Source organism: Physeter macrocephalus, chromosome 10 (genome assembly GCF_002837175.3).
Source record: "Physeter macrocephalus isolate SW-GA chromosome 10, ASM283717v5, whole genome shotgun sequence".
Classification (NCBI taxonomy): domain Eukaryota; kingdom Metazoa; phylum Chordata; class Mammalia; order Artiodactyla; family Physeteridae; genus Physeter; species Physeter macrocephalus.
Genome location: NC_041223.1, coordinates 18,463,287 through 18,471,382, shown reverse-complemented (window position 1 = coordinate 18,471,382; position 8,096 = coordinate 18,463,287). Strand labels below are relative to the sequence as shown.

Genomic DNA, 8,096 nt, shown 5'->3' with positions numbered 1-8,096 from the left:
ATTCTCCACCCAGGTATAAGAAATGCTCATTCCACTGGATCTGGAGAGGCCAAGGCTTTCTATGGGAGAACATGAGGGTTTGCAGCTGGGTAGAGTTTTGTGCTTCTCTGAAACTTGATCACTTTAGAATTAATAAGAGCAAGTATGAGAATTAATTCACAAGGAACAAGAAGTCATAAACATTAGACAATAATATTCTGGCATATGATCTTTCTATTTAAAAAATCCTATAAATATAAATCACAGCTTGTAAATCAAATTACTGAGAAACAAAGGGGTCAGTGATATAACTCTAGATTTAACTGATTAAAATTTGAAAACTTTTAGTTCTTAAATTACAAAATGGAGGCCCAAAATAATCACCTCTGCCTGATCTCTGTAGTAGATGTTTAGGGAATGAAAGAATGTTTGGGAAAAAAGGAAATTAGTTAGATTGAATCTTCAAACAACTCTTGAAGATTTCAATTTTTTTTTCCTCTATATACAAAGTTTGAAACAGAGAAAATGACCTAAAGAGGACACTACTTTGGTCATTTAGAACTCTGAATAAGTCGAAGTTCTTTGATTTGAAACATACGTATATTTTTCCTAAAAGAGATTAGTGTGCAATGTACTAACAAACAAAACTTACATTTCTATTACCTTTTTTTTTTTTATTTTGGTTTTGGCTTGTTGGCATTTACTATTTGATTTGCTCTCTATAGCATGTCTTATCTTTTCCCCATTTCACAAAGGGACATTTATAACCTGAGGGGTTAAGTGACATGCTAAAGGGTTATTTGGCTTGCACTAGAAACCAGAAGGAACTCCTGCCTTCTGACCCAGAGCCCATTGATTCATTCTATCTCAGTCAACTGTTCTATGCCCCAGGGGCACAGCAGAGATGAAAACAAAGTCCCTTACAGATAAATGGATAGTGTGTCAGGTAATGGGCTTTGCTCTGCCAGGACTGTTTTGGCTTCTATTTTTGGGTTAGCTCCACTCCCTCATTCCAAATTCTATGACCCCTAAAGCTATTTTTCGGGTGAATAGCACCCCAATTCTCCACTCAGGTGTAAGAAACACTCATTCCATTATATCTGGAGAGGCCAAGGCTTTCTGTGGGAGAAGATGAGGGTTTACAGGTAGATATAGAGTTTTGTGCTACTCTAAAACTTGATCACTTTAGAATTAATAAGAGAAAATATTAGAATTAATTCACAAGGAACTAGAAGTCCCTTACAAAAAGGTGGAAAAATAAGACAGGGTAAGGGGTCTGGAGTGCAGATGGGAAGTACCGGGGTAGAGTGAGTGTGTGTGTGTGTGTGTGTGTGTGTGTGTGTGTGTGTGTGTGTGTGTGTGTGTTTGGGAGGGAGGGAGGGGTTAAAATGTGGAAATGGATCACACAGGTATCTGGGGAAAGAGAAATATTGGCCAGAGATCAGAGGTTGGCTAAATTCAGCCTACCACCTGTCTATGTAAATAAAGTTTTATTGGAACACTGCCACGCTCCGAGGTTAATTGTCTATGGCGGCTTTTGTCCTATACTGGCAGTGTTGAGTCATTGTGACTGAAGCTGTATGTGACCCATAGAACTGAAAATATTTACTCTCTGGCCCATTAAAGAAAACATTTGCTGACTCCTGGTTTATGCAGAAGGAACAACAAACGCAAAGCCCTAAGGCACAAGTGCGCCTGTTGTGTTCAAGGAATGGCAAGAAGGCAAGTGTGGCTAAGGTGAGTGAACCAGTGGGGCATGAGAGGAGATAAGGACGAAGAGAGTGGGACAGGACCCTGCAGGGCCTTTACAGGCCACTGTATAGAACTTTGACCTTTACTCAGAATGAGATAGGAAACCACTGGAGGAGGCTGAGTACAGAACAGACATAATCAGACTTACATTTTAAATTGATCACTCTTTTTAGAATAGATGAGAGGGGGTTAGTTTGGTATATACTGTAATAATCCAGATGAAAAATTATTCAGGCCTGGACTAAAACATGAAGGTGGAAGTTGTGAGAATTTGTCAAATTCTTAATATATGAATATCTTGTAAAGATAGTGCTGATGAGATTTCCTGGTAAACTTGAAATAGAGATATGTGTGGTGTGTGTGTGTGGTGTGTGTGTGTGTGTGTGTGTGTGTGTGTGTGGCTTGGGAAGTGGGTGGTCCCAGTTTACTTTTGTGGGCCTGCACATCTGGGAGAATAGTGACCATGAACAGATGAAAGGAAGATTGTTGGGGGTGTAAGGTATAGCTTGTGGTTGGAAGTGAAGAATTCAGCTTGGACAGTAAAATTGTAGATGCCTTTTGGATATCCAAGTGGAGATGTCAAAGAGGCATATATGAATCACAACCGGAGTTCAGGGGAAAGGTTTGAAACAGTCATACAAATTTGGGCGTCATCAACGTTTAGATAACGTTGAATTCACAAGAACAGAATAAGATAACCTAGAGAGTTAGCTACAGATGTCACACAGAATGACTTGAATAGCTACCATTTAATTTCAATGTATGTGACAGGTTTTGAGCTAGGAACTTTATACTTTCTGTCTCTCATCTTACAACCCTCTACTTGGGTTGTATTTTACACATGAGGAAATGAACACTTAAGTGACTAGTCTTACCTAGTTAGTGACAGAATCCAGGTATGCCTGCCTCAGTGGTAGAGCCCTCTCTGCTCTGCCAGGACATAAGGAATAGAAATACAAGACTGAGCATCAGCTCTGCGTATCTGAATAGTTAAAGAAGCAGTAGAGCTTCCCAAGTAGGTTACCCATTAACATGACATTATCACCAGATGGGTACCTCTGCTCTAAGTTTCAACTGTAGTGAGACGCTTCTTTAAGGAAACCACTAGGCTGGTGAACGGTGATAATGCTATCATGGAACTTCCTTCTCAATTTCCTGAATTTAACAAACTCCCTCATAGTGAGTGTGTGTGTGTGTGTGTGTGTGTGTGTGTGTGTGTGTGTGTGTGTGTTTGGGAGGGAGGGAGGGGTTAAAATGTGGAAATGGATCACACAGGTATCTGGGGAAAGAGAAATATTGGCCAGAGATCAGAGGTTGGCTAAATTCAGCCTACCACCTGTCTATGTAAATAAAGTTTTATTGGAACACTGCCACGCTCCGAGGTTAATTGTCTATGGCGGCTTTTGTCCTATACTGGCAGTGTTGAGTCATTGTGACTGAAGCTGTATGTGACCCATAGAACTGAAAATATTTACTCTCTGGCCCATTAAAGAAAACATTTGCTGACTCCTGGTTTATGCAGAAGGAACAACAAACGCAAAGCCCTAAGGCACAAGTGCGCCTGTTGTGTTCAAGGAATGGCAAGAAGGCAAGTGTGGCTAAGGTGAGTGAACCAGTGGGGCATGAGAGGAGATAAGGACGAAGAGAGTGGGACAGGACCCTGCAGGGCCTTTACAGGCCACTGTATAGAACTTTGACCTTTACTCAGAATGAGATAGGAAACCACTGGAGGAGGCTGAGTACAGAACAGACATAATCAGACTTACATTTTAAATTGATCACTCTTTTTAGAATAGATGAGAGGGGGTTAGTTTGGTATATACTGTAATAATCCAGATGAAAAATTATTCAGGCCTGGACTAAAACATGAAGGTGGAAGTTGTGAGAATTTGTCAAATTCTTAATATATGAATATCTTGTAAAGATAGTGCTGATGAGATTTCCTGGTAAACTTGAAATAGAGATATGTGTGGTGTGTGTGTGTGGTGTGTGTGTGTGTGTGTGTGTGTGTGTGTGGCTTGGGAAGTGGGTGGTCCCAGTTTACTTTTGTGGGCCTGCACATCTGGGAGAATAGTGACCATGAACAGATGAAAGGAAGATTGTTGGGGGTGTAAGGTATAGCTTGTGGTTGGAAGTGAAGAATTCAGCTTGGACAGTAAAATTGTAGATGCCTTTTGGATATCCAAGTGGAGATGTCAAAGAGGCATATATGAATCACAACCGGAGTTCAGGGGAAAGGTTTGAAACAGTCATACAAATTTGGGCGTCATCAACGTTTAGATAACGTTGAATTCACAAGAACAGAATAAGATAACCTAGAGAGTTAGCTACAGATGTCACACAGAATGACTTGAATAGCTACCATTTAATTTCAATGTATGTGACAGGTTTTGAGCTAGGAACTTTATACTTTCTGTCTCTCATCTTACAACCCTCTACTTGGGTTGTATTTTACACATGAGGAAATGAACACTTAAGTGACTAGTCTTACCTAGTTAGTGACAGAATCCAGGTATGCCTGCCTCAGTGGTAGAGCCCTCTCTGCTCTGCCAGGACATAAGGAATAGAAATACAAGACTGAGCATCAGCTCTGCGTATCTGAATAGTTAAAGAAGCAGTAGAGCTTCCCAAGTAGGTTACCCATTAACATGACATTATCACCAGATGGGTACCTCTGCTCTAAGTTTCAACTGTAGTGAGACGCTTCTTTAAGGAAACCACTAGGCTGGTGAACGGTGATAATGCTATCATGGAACTTCCTTCTCAATTTCCTGAATTTAACAAACTCCCTCATCATGAATAAGCAGAACATTTCTCATTTAAGAGCAGATTAAGAGGTGGACACTGAGGAGGAATTTATGCATCGATGTCATGCACTGCATTGTAGGCAAACTACAGGTTACTAAGGTTAGATGCTGTCACAGGATGCTGGACAAATCCTTGATTAAGTCAGAGGAAACAAACCTCATGACTGAAAACTGAATATGAATCATTTGAAACAGCACAGAGCCAGAGAATATTACTAGCAATAGATGTGACCCAAGATGTTATTAAGATCCTCACAGTGTTACTTTCATCCTCACAAAGTAAAAGTTTCTTGGCTGACTGATAGTCTCAAACTTGATCTTGTTTCCACTGGCCTCTCAAAAGCGCAGTCATTCAAACTGCTAAAATAAACGTGGAGCAAAGAAAAGCCTGTTATCCTCCTTCCCTGTCTTCTTACAGGCCTGGGCTGAGAGTAACCATCACTTGTTTTATGCCTACAAAAATCAAAAGAGGCTCATCTCTCCACGTTGAAGGGTAAATAGGAACTAACCTGTGTGCATAAGTGAGAACTTCCACTTACCCCAGTAAGGGAGCCACACCTTGGGGTTACACCCTAGTTATAGTTAAGAGGAAACCAAGGAAGGGAACTTGTGTTTGGGGCCTGTTGAACAAGATTAAGTCTTGGTGGAAATATTTAGGTCATGCTGGTCTGGACGAAACGTTGTGGGAGTAGTTGGAGGTTTTGGATGAATAATAGAGAATTGAGTGATTCCAGTGTCTTTCCTCCTCCACCTCATGTTTCCCAACCTCAGGTGCTGCTTCCATGGTAGCCCATCCTCTGGAGCAAGGTACCATGACGATGAGTACATACCCAAAGGGAGAGCGTTATTAGTATGGAGACTTTGAAATGATATAAGGTAATAATCCTCAGGAGAATCAAAAGATGCATTTGGCATTGATGCTTGTCGCTCCTTCTAGGGATTTTGCTTCTTTATCACCGTATTGCCATCTTATTGAGTGCCACAAGCAAGTTGTATCGTGTTTGTATTTCCCACAACACCCAGCAAAGTAGCTGTCACCCAGCGGGCACAGAGCAAATGTTTGCGGAATGGAATACTAATCATCACCCTGCTGGCAGATACACATAAGCACCAGGATTCAGATTCCTGATCCTCTGTTTCTGAAACTGTACTAGTACAGCACACTTCTGTTTCACTCTTACTTTATAGACTTTAGACATTTTGTGTCCCCAACATCATGATTATTATCTCTCTGGATGTATTTATGGGCCAGGAACAAATAGAACTAAACCACTCAAGTGTACCTAGTCACATTTCTTGTCCCTTCCCTGTGAAGAGTATTCTTTGTTTGTGCTTCTGGGCTCTTCACGCTTTTTTTTTTTTTTCCTGATTAACTGAGAATATTAGCTGAGTGTCAGAGAGAAGAGAGTAGAGGCTGTTACACGAGAAAGTATATAGAGAAGAAAATGTCAAGAGGTTTGATGAGGGGGAATTCAGAGATAGTGAGTAAGCTATCCAGCAAAGGCTGGGCTTTCTAAGGAGAGAGGGATCTGGGGTATTGGAAAAACTGCCATGAGGTGGGGAAGAGTTGGGGGGGCGGTTATAAATAGGTGAAGAGAATTCTGGGGCAGTCGTCCTAAGAATTTCATCATCCTTCAAAGGTTATCTAAGAAATCATTCAAGAAAGATCTAAATTGTTCCCCAAGGCTTTGGGAGCTAGGTGTGTGTGTGTGTGTGTGTGTGTGTGTGTGTGTGTGTGTGTGTGTGAGAGAGAGAGAGAGAGAGAGTTATTGTGCTGAGAATTAAAAGGCTCAGTTTTATTTGGGGTACAGTTAATATCTTGTATACTGACTTTAGTAGCATTTTGGTTTACTAACATGTTAGTAGGTTATTTAACAGAGATTTTTCATTAAAAATTGCATGCCTGAAGGAACTTAGTTTGTGTCATTGGTCATAAAACCAGGAACAGGACAGTGGCCACTGGAGGTAGAATTGTGACTACAGGTGTATGAAAATAGAATAACAGGGTAATATAAAAAGAGCAGATGACCAGGAGGCCAGAGGTTACCTAAAAGTTGAACTTGTTTGACCCAGAGTTGAGGGAAGCGGATACTACAACTACAGATTTGTAGGCACGTGGTTGTTGGACTAAGTGTGTGGTGTTTAATTAAAAACACGGTCAAGGGGCTTCCCTGGTGGCTCAGTGGTTGAGAGTCCGCCTGCCGATGCAGGGGACACAGGTTCGTGTCCCGGTCCGGGAAGATCCCACATGCTGCGGAGCGGCTAGGCCCGTGAGCCGTGGCCGCTGAGCCTGCGCGTCCGGAGCCTGTGCTCCGCAACGGGAGTGGCCACAACAGTGAGAGGCCCGCGTATCGCAAAAAAAAAAAACAACACAGTCAAGGAGTCCATTCTGAGTTTAAAGCTAGATACCTGGTCCTATTTTGAGGAACTCCATCTCTTGTATTGAGACTATGCTTACCCACCTTCTATATACATCCTCCCACACTTAGTAAGTATCCCTTGCATATTTTCATTGTTGGTATTATTCTTTTGTCTCTTGATGGGTCCTTGGAGAGACGGTTGCTCCCACTCTCCTTATGTTAAGGTTTCTGCTTTGATTCCTTTTGATTTCTCAGGTCTTTAGGATTAACCAGAGAGAAAGGAGAGTCGGCATCTAAGAGTTCTACAGCCAGATGGCTGAGACATGTGACACAGCTGTGTCTAGCCTCAGCGCCAGAGACGGAAGGCCCTGTCCTATCAGCCAACCACAACTGACACCATCTCACTGGGCTGCCATGTCAAGTGATTCTCTCTGAGGGAAAGAGTGTTCAGTTTTCATTAGCATGCTTGCACTTGATTATCGACCTGTGTGCTGAGTAGTGTTTAATTTTTTTTTTTAAGTGTGGCCTGGCAATGCCCTCGGAATCACACTTGGTGTGCTTGACCTCCCCTAAGGAATACTTTCCAGAAGTATTATCATATACAATTTATTCTCTTTTGTGTATGTTGGGCGGGGCATATTTGGAGACGGGACAGATGGGGTGGAGAAGGGAGCACTGGGGTTGGGGATGGAACAAAATATTAACTTTAACTGCTTTTCAAAGCTTATTCAGTTTCCACAGTATATTAAATGTATATTATACTGTGTATATTCAATATTATACACAGTATAATTAAATTTGTACTTCATTAATTGCATAAAGTACAAACTTTGTCATTAGCTCTTCAGTCCACAAATCAAATATAAGAAGTCATTTACAACAAGATTTAAATCCTAAAATAAGATACTGAAATTAAAAATTCTGGGAGCGTTATTCCTCACCTCAAATATGGTCACCGTTGTAGGAATATTGTTCCCATTGTAGAAAGAGAATTTGAAATATTTGAGAATTTACTGAGGAAATCCTGATTGCCCAGTTTCTAAGTTTTAAGAATCTGACAGTATTTTTCACTTATATTACTGAATGCCTCATATTTTATGCTTAAATGCTCATTTGGTTCAATTTGTTTTGTTTTGCACTTCTGGAATTTTCTCTTCCCTTTAATTGACAGACTTTTGCTAGGCATTTTTGTATTTAG

At 41.0% G+C, this 8,096-nt stretch overlaps 1 long non-coding RNA gene across 1 annotated transcript; it reads left to right on the top strand.

Moving 5' to 3' along the window:
* Nucleotides 1-3,201: 3,201 nt before the first annotated feature.
* Nucleotides 3,202-7,672, top strand: LOC114487010 (uncharacterized). The gene is made up of 3 exons (XR_003681574.1): nt 3,202-3,334; nt 5,310-5,414; nt 7,154-7,672. It is a non-coding gene; the product is annotated as an uncharacterized lncRNA (long non-coding RNA).
* The last annotated feature ends 424 nt before the right edge of the window (nt 7,673-8,096 follow it).